Consider the following 14,671-nt stretch of genomic DNA (forward strand, 5'->3'; position numbering starts at 1 on the left):
AAAAATCCATTTGTGTCTATACTGATGAAATTCAGAGAAATAAACATGATTCCCATGACACCTTTCATGAATTCATAGTCTAAAAATATTTACTTCCTCATTGAGAAATTAGGCTGCAGTTAGAGAAAGGAAAGAAGCTCTGTTCCCCTCTTTGTTTCACTACCAAATACAAATGGTAAATTGAGTCACGAAAAGATCAACTGGGCTTCCATGGGTATGAACTATGCAGGCTTCTGAAATCATAGAAATATTTGTGCCATGGGTCCTGTTAAGTGCAGTGCAGGGGCTATGAATTCCATCATCACTCATTAGCTGTGTAACCTTGCAAATTTACCTACAATCTTCTGAATGATGGTAAACATAATCCACAGTATAAGGAGGCTGGCTGTGTTTATTAAATAAGTTAACAGGTGAAGCTAGTAGAACAGTGTCTGGCACATGGAACCAGCTACATGAATGGTAGTCATCTCTTTTCTGAGGCTAAAGAGAAAAAACTCTCCTCGTTGTTTAACTCAGACTCTTCCAGAATTCATACCATATAATGGTAGTATTAGGATATTGCTGCTATGTTTAAAACAAAGGTTGAAGATAGGATTATGAGTGAAATATTGCTTGTACACAGAAATACTACATCACAGACTTGCATAAAATTTCCAAAGCACATGAAATGAGTGTAACAGTTAATAAATGAAAGTATTCTAGACTAATACCTGGTAACTGTAAGTGCTTGTTCAATGTATTACGTCTATACAAACCTCCATTAGACATTGACTTGATATAAAACTCATCCTACTTTCTTAGATTCTCAGCTGACTTATTATAGTTTTTAAGTTTTTTTTAAACTTGTAATTTGGAAAGAGATTTTATGAAATAAAACCACCAATTTAATCTAGTCTCTAAAAGTGTGACTGACAGAACTTCTATTGGATTTAAAAATGGAATTAATATTTCTGATGCATTTATCAATTCCAGTGCAAACGGGGACTTTAATATAAAGAAGTTGGAAATAAAATCTTTCTTTAGCTGTCAGAGACATTTGGTTCCTGCTGATGTACCTTTGACTCTACAATAACAAATGAGTTTAGGACTGAGGTGGTAAAATCCCTCTCCCTCCTTCCCTTCCTCCCTCTCTCTCTCTCTCTCTCTCTCTCTCTCTCTCTCTCTCTCTCTCTCTCTCTCTCATTATATGAGTTTACTAATAGGCCCTTTTAAGTGGGAAATATATTATTCTGAAATGTTTTCTCTCAGGATCCCAGCACACTCATCAACAACTTGCTCAATTATATTGTATAAATCATAGCAAGTATCTCATGAAACTAAATAGAAAAGTAACATAATAAATAAAAAATCATAATATTATACTTACTGTTAAGTTTAAGATTGTATAAGCAAAATGCTTTATAAAAAGTAAACTAAGCACTTTTTAAAAAATGATAATTTCTTATGTAATAATTTCATTTGGTTTTCAAATGAAAATTAACTAAAATAGAAAATCTAATGTATAGAAATTATTTTTACACTGCTCTCTTTAGCAGAATTGCTTAGTACATGTTTATGAGAGAGGTCCAAAATATAGCTGACACTCATTCATAAAAATAAATTTCTAACTAGAAAATTGTAAGAAAATCAGATCATATTGTTCCCATGAATAATTTTTTTAAAGTGCTCTGTGTTTTTGTAGCTCTAATTTATTCAAGAGAAGCCTCTTTTGGACATTTAACAGAACATGTTTAATATTTATAGAAAAATACATTTTCAGAAAATCTGACCTTAACATAATTTATCTCAATGATTGCACCTTAGAACTATAATTATCATAAAGACAAAAAGTTGGCAGATTTTCAGAGAAAAAAAGAAAAATATGAAATTTATACATACAACGCCTGGTTTACATATCTATTGTCATTTAGTATAATTTATTTTATTTAAAACAATTTCTCCTACCTTAGTCATCATTCTCTGTCAAAAAATATTATAAAATATTTAAAATTCCATAAGTACATTGAAATTTGCATATTTACATTTATAATCAGAAATCCATGTTCTATTTATATTTTCACAAATTTTCGCTTGCACAGAGAGCATAGGAACATATCTAAGTTAACAAATTACATCATTCACACCAGAACTATATGCAAAGTACTGACTCATTATAGTGCTGTGTTTATACCTCTAATCAAATTATTAGTTCTCATTTCACTTTAGCTTAATCTAAAAATAAATATCAAAATTATTGTAGAGGAAATGAATTTCCTGATAAAATGAGGATCTTTGCTGGCTGACCTGCTCCCCAGCAAAACTGGAGGAAAAAAATATAATCCTTGAAAATATCTGGAAATGGTTCCAAGGGTAATGAATGAATAAAAGGTCTTTTAGTAATATCTACAAAAATGTGGTAAGGAAGGCAGAATTTGTTAAATTTGAAACAAGAACATGTCTACTCACCTCAGGTCCAACTCAGTGAGAGTCTATCCTAGATCTCCACAGCTAAGAACAGGGCTCTCCCTACCCCAGCTCCCAGATGGAAGGCTTTCTTCCTGGGCAAAGGAAGGACATAAACACTTCTCAAGGCCCCAGCTGTCTGTTCCTGAAGTTAAGTCCTGTGTAAGGGTAAACAGAGAAGCCTATGGAGCAGAGGCTGTCCCTGGTCTGTGGTAGAGTAAGAATCCTGGGGCTCAGCTCACTGGTTGGGGGCTGGTTTTATGCCAGGAGAGGCAAGCCTTTTGGACCCCAGCTCCTAACTCCTTCCAACCCCATTGCTTAGCTTCCTACAGCAAGAGTGTCACTCAGGTAGAAGTTTGTCCTTGTCCCCACTTATAGCTTCAGAATTCAGGCTCATAGATTTTTGCTGGGAAGGAAAACAGACAACAGACACCATTTAATCTCTTCCCAAAGAAATTAACTTCATTTGCAACAAATTCAAGCATAATGATGCTTTCAAGAACGGAGGTGGTGAAAGACAATTTGGAAGAAATTCAAGATACAAACTAGGAAGAGCCAGGTTGCTGTGCTGTAGTGCATTGTGTTGCAGGATTGGGAAGGGCACCTGTCCTGGTTGCACTTGCTTTGATTGAATGTGAAATGAAGTATGAAGATAAAGTTCAGTTTATAAGACAGGTCTCATTAAGTTGTTGAGGTTGGCCATTTTGAGAAAACACCCAGGTCCTGTAGGACCCCTGGCCAGACTGACTGAGCCCTGTCTCCAGGATTGCTCAGCCCGACCCATCACTCCCTGCCTCCGGGGCCCTCATATAGACTGACTGCTCCCCACCACCAGGCCCCCCAGACCGACTGATTGCACCCCGCCTCCAGGATCCCACAACCAGACCGACAATCCCCCACCTCCAGGACCCCTGCCTGACCAACTACATCCCACCTCCAGGACCTTCAGCTGACCACGTCCACACCCTGAGCTACAACTCCCCATTTGTCAACACATTTGGAAACCAGAGTGGCCATCCTGGATAATCCTGGAAGTTGTTATCTCCCATCTTTAGGTGGGGCAAATCCCATCCTGAGACTCCTGATGGAGACTGGAAGCTCATTGTCAGGTACCTCTCATACATCAGGCTACTGAAGATTGGGAGGTTTGAATACTATATGACTATTATAGTGTAGATTTTCTTTTTTCTCCTTATTGAAAAATTTTAAGTCTTTATTTCTTTACTTTTTTTGCGCTCTTTTCCTTTTGTTTACCTGTTCCCTCAGAGTCTCTTTCTCCCTTTTCCCATGCTAACAACCAACTTCTTTTGATTACACTCTCACTCTATCATCTAGAACTTCTATATATTCTTTTCTTATCCCATTAACAGCTACATTCTACACCCCTCCACATCTTCTTTGTCCTCCATTAGAAACTACAGACCTTAATGCAAATCTGTTTATTATACAAAAGATAATAACAACTCATTCTGTTTATTATGAAAATATTGTTAATGTCCTCATAGGTGCTATTTGGTTTAGGGTTGCATTCTGTCTGGACTGGGCACTGCTAATATTGATCTCCCACTTAAAGAAAAGGTTTTGGAAACCTATGGGTCACTATAAGTCTATAGGGGGGAAACTGCAATACCCCAGATCTGCACTGCTAGAGGGGAAGATACATGAACAACATGAAAAAACAAGGGAAGAAAATGATCCAAACAAATCTAGATTCTAAACTAATAGAATCCAGTGACAGTATGTTAGAAGAAATGTCAGAAAAGGACTTCAGATTATAAATGATTAAGATGATTCCTGAAGCAAAGGATGAGATAAGAGAGCAAATGTAGGCAATGAATGATAATACCAATAAGCAGTTGAAAGAGCAACTTCAGGAAGCAAAAGATCATTTCAACAAAGAGATAGAGATTCTCAAAAAAAAAAAAAAAAGGAAATCCTTGAAATGAAGGAAACAAATAAAAACCTCAATAGAAAGCATCACCAAAAGACTAGACCACGTGGAAGAAAAAACCTCAGACAATGAAGACAAATATTTAATCTTGAAAATAAAGTTGCCCAAACAGAGAAGATCAAAAGAAATCATGAAAAGAATCTACAGGAACTATGGGACATCCTGAAAAGACCAAATTTAAGAATTATTGGGATTAAGGAAGACACAGAGATACAAACCAAAGGAATGAACAACCTATTCAATGAAATAATATCAGAAAATTTCCAAAGCCTGAAGAATGAAATGGAAAATCAAATACAAGTGGCATACAGAACACCAAATGCACAAAATCACAACAAATCCACACCAAGGCACATTATAATGAAAATCCCTAATATACAAAATAAAGATAGGATTTTGAAGGCTGCGAGAGAAAAGCATCAGATTACAAATGGGGAAAACCAATATGGATATCAGCAGATTTCTCAGCCCAGACTCTAAAAGCTAGAAGGGCCTGGAACAACATATTTCAAGCTCTGAAAGAACATGGTTGTCAACCAAGAATCCTATACCCAACAAAACTAACCTTCAGACTTGAAGATGGAATATAATTCTTCCATGATAAACAAAAAATAAAAGAATTTACAAATAGAAAGCCTGCACTAAAGAATATTCTCAATGAAATATTCCATGAGGAGGAAATGAAAACAACAATGTAGGTCAGCAAAGGGAGGAACTACCTTAAAGAAAAATCCATTCAAAGGAGAAATCAAGCCAAGTTAAAAACCAAAAATAAGCCCAAATGACTGGGAATACAAATCAAATCTCAATAATAACCCTGAACATTAATGGCCTAAACTCATCAATCAAAAGACATAGACTGGCAGAATGGATTAAAAAGAAAAACCCAACAATATGCTGCCTTCAAGAGAATCATCTCATAGAGAAAGACATCCATAGACTGAAGGTGAAAGGATGGGAAAAAACCTACCATGCACACAGACTCAGTAAAAAAGCAGGGGTTTCCATCCTTATTTCAGATAAAGTGGACTTCAAACCAAAGTTAGTCACAAGGGATAAAGAAGGACATTTCATACTGCTTAAGGGAACCATAAATCAGGAAGACATAACAATCATAAATATTCATGCCCCAAACAACAGTACATCCATGTACATCAAACAAATCCTTCTCAATTCCAGGAATCAAATAAACCACAACACAATAATTCTGGGTGACTTTAATACACCACTGTCTCCACTGGATAGATCTTCCAAACAAAAACTAAAAGAAACCATAGAACTCAATAACACAATCAATAACCTAGACTTAACAGACATATATAGAATACTTCATCCATCATCGAGCGAATTCACTTTCTTCTCAACAGCACATGGAACCTTCTCTAAAATAGACCATATGTTATGTCACAAAGAACCCTTAGTAAATTCAAAAAAATAGAGATACTGCCTTGTGTTCTATCAGATCATAATGGAATAAAATTAGAAATCAATGACAAAATAAAAAGAGAAGTTAATCCAACACCTGGAGACTAAATAATATGCTATTGAATGAAACATGGATAACAGAAAATATCAGGGAGGAGATAAAAAAGTTCTTAGAGGTAAATGAGAATGACGATACAACATATCAAAATCTCTGGGACACTATGAAAGCAGTACCAAGAAGAAAATTCATTGCATGGACTTCATTCAAGAAAAGAATAAAAAGTCAACAATTAAATGACCTAACATTACAGTTCAAAACCCTAGAAAAAGAAGAACAGAATAACAGCAAAATTAGTAGAAGACAGGAAATAATTAAAATCAGAGCTGAAATCAATAAAATTGAAACAAAAGAAACAATTCAAAAAATTGACAAAACAAAAGGTTGATTCTACGAAAAAGTAAACAAAATAGACAAACCCTTAGCCACACTAACAAAGAGGAGAGAGAAAAATCAAATTAATAAAATTCATGATGAAAAAGGAAATATCACAACAGACACCACTGAGATACATAAAACAATGAGAAGCTACTTTGAAAATCTATATTTCAACAAAATAGAAAATACCAAAGGCATTGACAAATTTCTAGAGACATATGCTCCTCCCAAACTGAACCAGGAGGACATACACAATTTAAACAGATCAATATCAAGCAATGAAATAGAAGAAGCCATCAAAAGCCTACCATCCAAGAAAAGCCCAGGACCAGATGGATTCTCAACCAAGTTCTATAAGACCTTCAAAGAAGAACTCATTCCAATACTTCTCAAAGTATTCCAGGAAATAGAAAAGAGGGAACCCTACCAAACCCATTCTATGAAGCTAATATCACCCTCATACCCAAACCAGGAATAGACACATCAAGGAAAGAAAATTTTAGACCAATATCCTTGATGAATATAGATGCAAAGATCCTTAATAAAATACTGACAAAGCGTATCCAAAAAATATATTAAGAAAATTGTGCACCAAGATCAAGTAGGGTTCATCCCTGGAAAGCAAGGTTGGTTTAACATCCATAAATCAATAAACGTAATCCATCATGTCAACAGACTAAGGATAAGAATCATATGGTTATTTCAATTGATGCATAAAAAGCATTTGACAAAATACAACAGCCCTTCATGCTTAAAACACTAGATAAAATAGTAGAAACATTCCTAAACATTGTAAAAGTTATTTATGCTAGGCCCATGATCAACTTCATTCTTAATGGAGAAAAACTGAAAGCATTCCCTTTAAAAACTGGAACAAGACAGGGATGCCCTCTTTCACCACTTCTATTCAACATTGTCCTCGAAACTCTAGCCAGAGCAATTAGACAGACTAAAGAAATTAAAGGGATACAAATAGGAAAAGAGGAACTTAAGCTGTCACTATTTGCTGATGACATGATTATCTATTTAGAGTATCCAAAAAAACTCCTCCAGAAAACTTCTAGACATCATCAATGAATTCAGCAAAATAGCAGGTTATAAAATCAACACGCATAAATCTAACATTTTTGTACGTAAGCGATGCAACAGCTGAAAGGGAAATGAGGAAAACAACTCCATTTGCAATAGCCTCAAAAAAAAAAAAAAAAAAAAAAAAAAACCTTGGGAATCAATCTAACCTAAGAGGTGAAAGATCTGTACAATGAAAACTATAAAACATTGAAGAAAGAAATTGAGAAAGACCTTAGAAGATGGAAAGATTTCCCATGTTCTTGGATAGGCAGAATTAATATTATCAAAATGGCCATACTTCCAAAGGCACTATACAGATTTAACACAATTCCAATTAAAATCCCTATGACATTCCTGATAGAAACAGATAAAGCAATCATGAAATTCATCTGGAAGAACAAAAGAGCCACAATAGCCAAAGCAATCCTGGGCAGGAAGAGTGATGCAGGAGGTATCACTATACCAGACCTTAAACTCTTCTATAGGGCAATAGTAACAAAAACAGCATGGTACTGGCACCAAAATAGACGGGTAGATCAATAGTACAGCATAGTAGACATGGAGACATACCCATATAAGTACAGTAACCTCATACTAGACAAGGATGCCAAAAACTTACAATGGAGAAAAGATAGCCTCTTCAACCAATAGTGCTGGCAAAACTGGAAATCCATATGCAGTAAAATTAAACTAAACCCCTATCTCTCACCCTGCACAAAACACCACTCAAAATGAATCAAGGATCTAGGAATTAGACCTGCGACCTTTCACCAAATAGAAGAAAAAGTAGGCCCGAATCTCCATCATGTTGGTTTAGGAGCAGACTTCCTTAACAAGACCCCCATAGCACAAGAAATTAAAGCAAGAATCAATAAATGAGATGGATTCAAACTAAAAATTTTCTCAGCACAGGAAACAATCAACAATGTGAAAAGAGAGCCTAAAGAGTAGGAGAAAATCTTTTCCACACACACACTTCAGACAGAGCACTCATCTCCAAAGTTTATAAAGAACTTAAAAAACTTTACATCCAAATTACAAAGAACCCAATCAATAAATGGGCTAAGGAAATGTGCAGACACTTCACAGAAGAAGATATACAGGCGATCAACAAATATATGAAAAAGTGCTCATCATCCCTAGTGATTAGAGAAATGCAAATTAAAACCACCCTAAGATTCCATCTCACCCCAATTAGATGGCGATTATCAAGAACACAAGCAACAATAGGTGTTGGCAAGGATGTGGGGAAAATGGCACACTCATACATTGCTGGTGGAGTTGCAAATTGGTACAGCCACTCTGGAAAGCAGTATGGAGATTCCTCAGAAATCTTGGAATGGACCCACCTTTTGACCCAGCTATCCCACTCCTCAGTTTATACCCAAAGGACTTAAATCAGCATACTACCATGATGCAGCCACATCAAAGTTCTTAGCAGCTCAATTCACAATAGCTACATCGTGGAACCAACCTAGATGCCCTTCAACAGATGAATGGATAAAGAAACTCTGGTATATATACACAATGGAATATTACTCAGTCATAAAGAAGAATAAAATTATGGCATTTGCAGGTAAATGGATGAAGTTGGAAAATTTCATGCTAAGTGAAATAGGCCAAGCCCAAAAAACCAAAGGTCAAATGTTTTCTCTGATAAGCACTTGACAATATATAATGATAGGGGGTAGCAGGGGGATGAGAAGAATGAAGGAACTTTGGATGGTGTAGAGGAAAAAGAGGTGGGAAGGGGTGCGGATGGAAAAACAGTAGAATGAAACAGACAGTATTATCCTATATATATTTGTGATTACATGAGTGGTGTGAATCTACATTGTGTACAACCATAGAAATGAAAAAAAAAAAAAAAAAAAGATACAAGCTAAACCATAGATAGTAGAGTTTGAAGAAGAGAACCAGAAAATAAGATGAGAGGAGACTTCCTGGGGTCAGAACAACAAACAATAACAACAACAACAAAAAAACGAATGTTTTAGAAACTGTCTTCAAAGAAGCCAGAATTTGATTGGACTGGTATATAGAGCAATTTATATTGTTGAAAACAATACAGCAACCATCAGGTAATCAGTGCTGTTTAATGGGTGAGTATGGTAATCATCCCAGATGATGTGGGCATATCCAAAGGTGTGCCTCCCTTGGGAACCACATCAAAGGCTGAACACAGTGGTGACTGGGGGTGGAGGGTAGGATAGATTTCATGAAAATAAGTCGATGTCACCAAACAAATAAACAATCATATAAAAACAGTAGCCTCCCAGTGATGGAGTGGAGTGGGGGCTATTATATAGAACTGATAAAATACATTATTGAAGAGTCCAGTTCCAAACAAAAAATATAAGACATTCAAATAAAATATGACCCATATACTGAAAACACAGCAGTAAACTGGAATTGCCTGTGAGATCAGATGTTGTATTTACTAGGAAAAGACTTTAAAGTAGCCATTATAAACATGCTCACAGAAGAAAAAGAGAGCATGCTTAAAGAAGTAAAGGAAGATATGATAATATGTTGCATCAAATAGGGAATGTCAGTAGGACATACAAATAATTTTTAAAAAGAAACAAATGGAAATTAGGAAAATAGAAAGTCCAAATAAAGGGGAGAAAACTATTCAAGAGGCTAAGGAGCAAAGTTAAACTGGGCAAAAAAATAATAAATTAACTTGAAGATAGAGTGATAGAGATTATGAAAACCAAAGAAGAGAAGAGAGCCATAAAGAAAGGATTAGCACACTCACACACCTAAAATGGGAGCAGAAGGAAAAGAGAGAGCAATAGCTTAAAACAAAAATGAACACCGACAAATCTCACAGAAATAATGGCTTAAAAAAAATGGTGAAAAACAGTAACCTACACATTTAAGAAGCTCAATAATATAGGATAGTTTAAATTATCCTCAAAATAGGATAAATAGTAAGAAATCCATAAACCAATATGTCAGCAAAAATGAAAGAAAAAGATAAGGAAAAGGTGTTGAAACTTTATAAATGATTTCTTCATAAAACTCTTTTTGATTGCAAAATGATCCCCAGGGCTGGGAGTCCAAATTCTGAATTCGGGTCTGACTCTGCCTTAGATGAGCATCACCAATTGCTCAGCATCTCTGAATTCTAATTATTTCACCTGTAAAATAAAGTTTATATTTTAAAGAAAATTGTTTTCAGACAATATACATAAAAGCCTTTAGAAAACAATAAATGTCATAAATAATAGAAAATAAAATAATAATTGAGAGTATTTGGGGATCTTGAACTAAGAACCTAGATTATTCCAATTCATCCTTTGCTTCATGAATAAATCCAGCCTGATGGAGACAAGGACTGGCAGAAATAAAGGAGACCATGGTCTTTAATATGAAAAACATTATTTTTTTCAGGAAGTCACAATTTGTATATCACTACAAAGAATATATATTATTGATAGTTGAAGAATCATGGATTAATAAACTCTTAATCAAGTACTTGAAAATTTATTCAGTATTTTAATGTTCCCACACAATAAAATACACCAGGGCTTTCTAAAACGTAATACTTGTATTCATGTCTACCAACCGTTCTAGAAGAAAAGCATATGGCCTTTTCTATTTTGCATAAAAAACTAGTAAGAAAAAAAGTGTTTTCAATGGATATAATTTATACTGATAATATTTTAATAGTAACTTTCTATCATCTATATAATAGTCACCTATGTATTAAATGTACATGTAATACTATGCATACACATATGCATACATATACTTAATATGAATTACATGAAAATGTAACACAGGCACAGCCCGTGCACGCTCCCTGCCCCATGGCCTGCGGGCCGCGAAGCCCGCCTGCTTATGGAAGCAGCGGCGACCTAGGCGTCAGCCCCTACCGAGATGGAGCCTCCGGCCGAAGCACAGAGCGGACGACAGGCGCTGGAAGCCCGGGGACGAGGAGGAGGGCCAGCACCCCGCCCAAGACCCAGACCCGAGAGCTTCACCACACCTGAAGGCCCTAAGCCCGGTTCTCGGTGTTCAGACTGGGCCAAGGCAGTTGAAGAAGATAAAATGAGGACCAGAGTTAACAGAGAAATTGCAAGATACAAAAGAAAACCCCTTATCAATGACTTTGGAAGAGAGTGGAAATCATCATCAGGAAGTTCTGATTCAAAAGAGTGTCTACAGTGCCCGCTGATGTGCAGACAGATCAGAGTGTCCTGATGCGAAGAGAGAAGCAGATCAACTACGGAAAGAACACTATTGCTTACAATCGCCATATTAAAGAGGTCCCCAGACACCTTCGACAACCTGGCATTCATCCCAAGACCCCCAAGAAATTTAAGAAGCATAGCCGGCGGTCATGGGATCAGCGGATCAAGCTCTGGAAATTGGCTCTGCACTTTTGGGATCCTCCACCTGAGGAAGGGTGTGATTTGCAAGAAACACACCCTATAGACCCTGGGGAAATGGAGACTGAATCCACAGAAAGCAGCTCTGAGTCCCAGACGAGCTCACAGGATAACTGACTTGTGTGCTGGCACACCCACCAAAGTTAGGCGCGTGAACTGCCAAGTGGAGGACGAATTTGATTTGGAAGCTTGCTTAACTGAACCCTTGAAAGACTTCTCGGCTATGAGCTGACTGCCACCTCGTGGCCACCAGGAGAAGCAGGTGCCACCTCCTGGCCAGCTGGGGGTCCGCCAAGCATATAGACCAGCGATGTGCACTGGTAGCTGGGTGGTGTCTGTCGGTAGTTCACGGTCTTAGGATAAGTTGTTGTTCTTGTCTTACTTTCTTAGAAACATTAATTTTGGGTATAGTGAGTGTTTTGCATGTTTTAAATCGTAAATGGCGCTGAATCCAAGGAATATTAATGGTGAAGCAGTCTTGAGCAAACTTGGGTGCATCATGGTACCATTCCCAAGTAGAAGGACCAGTGCCAGTGAACTGGTTTCCCCCAGCCTCCTTAGACTCTCAGTTGCCACTTGTAAGATGGGCTGGTTGTGGGCTTACCCATGTGTTCACAGGACCAATTTAGGGTGGTTTTCTTTGAAGGTACCTGGCAAAGTATTTTCAGTGTGAGGCACCCGATAATTTTGTGGAAATGTATTTTCGGGCCTTTTATCAATAAGTCAGAATAGTTTTTTCCCCCTGCTATACAGAGCTCTGAACAAAGATGTTAAATTAATGGGTTTTATGTAAGTTAAAGTCTTAATTTGGTAATTGTAAATAGTACTAGGTAGGATCTTAACTGATGAACTAGTTAAGGCAACAAAGATTTAGAAAGAATGTTTTTTAACAGTTAATTGACCGTGTAAAATCGCTGTAAATGATAATGTGTACAAATGCTATTCAATTGTAAACTTGTTAAAACTTGTATTTTCATTGCTTTTGTGTGGAATTATGTTGCAAAAATAAAAAGGAAAAAACTCTTTAAAAATGTAATACACATACATATACAAATATGTTATAAAAGTGAAATCCCAAAAAAGACCTTAATTCATGGAAATTAATTACAGTTTCTTAGAATTTTGTAGAAATTTTTATTCAGTTTCAGCAAAGTAACCAAATGCCCACAAAGATAGTTTCAATTTTGATAGTTCCTGTAAAAAAGTGTATCAAATGTTAATGCTTTGGAATAAAAGTGAATAAAAATAACAGGGATTTCAACAAGTTGTGCAGAGGTGGTGTTTGTCACATGGCAAGAAATTTAGAGACAGGCTATAGGTGTTCAGACACGGGGATTCACTGAGGGTGAGGATGTTGATGCCTCCGACATCAGAAACCGGGCTCTGAAGGCACAGATCTAATTTTACTTAGGATTGTACAGGACATATATAGACACATTATCCAATCAGGTTAACACACTTATTAAAGCATAACAGAATCAGCCTATAGATGAAATATACATCGAGGTAGTATAAACAAACCAAGTATGCCTAAGTAATTCTGTCCAGCAACAGACCTGAGACAAAGGACTGGGGGGATGGTAAGCTCCAGCACACAGCATGAGGCAAGGCAGCGCTGGCAGCTCACATCACAGCTTGCTGGGATGCTTGACAGAAAGCGGCCTCTCCTTAGCTCTTAGCTCAGCCTCAGCAGCTGCAAAGACCTTCATTCCATGGCAAGTCTTTACCATTACCTCAGTTTCTCTGTCCAGACTGTTTGGCTTACTTAGACCATGGTGTCAGCGACCGCTGTCACATAAGCTTGAGGAATGTTCCCTACAACAGGCTATTCCATGTGTTCATTCAGCCACTTAACAACACCATCAATGACCCAGGTTTCCTTTGTCTGTTTATTTTTCCCAATGCTTTTGTTCCACTGTTGCAAGTAGACTTCAGATCCTGCTGTGAAGAATAACGAAGACACTCAAAAAGGAAGAGTGTAATGAGGACAGAACATATGGCTTTTATCCAGAAATGTTCTCATTTTATTAATAAGAGAAAAAATCTCATACACTTCTTGGAGAGTTTCATGTGCCAGAAACTTGCTTCCCAGTGTAGGAGTGTTGAGGTGGAAGGACCTTTAACAGCTCAGGTCTAGTGGATGGTAATTAGGTCATAAAAGTCTCTCATGAATAGATTAGTGCTATTCCTAAGGTTGGAACTCTTAAGAGTGGATTAATTTCCAGAAAAGTCGGTCATTAGGAAAACACAAGTCTCGCCCCTTTCCACTCTCTGGTCCTATCTTTCCATGTGACCTGTTTCTCAATCTCCTCTTCTTTCCTCTGTTCTTTTCTTCTCTTCTCCTCTCTCCTCTTCTTACCTCTGTCTCTGTGTCTGTCTGTCTCTTTCTGTCTCTTTCTCACACACATACACACACACACACACACACACACACACACACACACACACACACAAATAAGAGCACACATGTGCTCCCATTATGTAATGTTACCTGCCATGAGACCCTCATGAAAAACCAATATTGGGCAACACACTCTTGTACTCCAAGAACTGTAAACTAAATGAATCTGGTTTTAAAGAAAGTATTCAACTTCAGATACTTTGTTTATAGCAGCACAAAATTAACTATGAAAATTGGTATTAGAGAATAGGATTATTTCTATAAAGATACCTTAAAAGATAGAAGCAGCTTTGGAACTGTTTAATGGACAGAGGTTGGAAGAGTGGTTGTAGGAAACCAATAAACAGAATATTAAATCTTACTCCAATTAGAATAGCTATTATTAAGAACACAAATAATAATAGGTGTTGGCATGGATGTGGGGAAAAGGCACACTTTTACATTGCTGGTGGAGTTGCAAATTGGTACAGCCACTCTGGAAAGCAGTGTACAGATTCCTCAGAAAACTTGGAATGGACCCACATTTTGACCAAGCTATCCCACTC

At 36.9% G+C, this 14,671-nt stretch overlaps 1 pseudogene across 1 annotated transcript; it reads left to right on the forward strand.

Moving 5' to 3' along the window:
• Nucleotides 1-11,143: 11,143 nt before the first annotated feature.
• LOC306637830 (histone RNA hairpin-binding protein-like) lies at nt 11,144-12,740 on the forward strand (annotated as a pseudogene). The gene has a single exon. The product of its transcript is annotated as a histone RNA hairpin-binding protein-like (transcript).
• The last annotated feature ends 1,931 nt before the right edge of the window (nt 12,741-14,671 follow it).

Source organism: Sciurus vulgaris, assembly GCF_902686455.1.
Source record: "Sciurus vulgaris genome assembly, chromosome: 10".
NCBI lineage: Eukaryota > Metazoa > Chordata > Mammalia > Rodentia > Sciuridae > Sciurus > Sciurus vulgaris.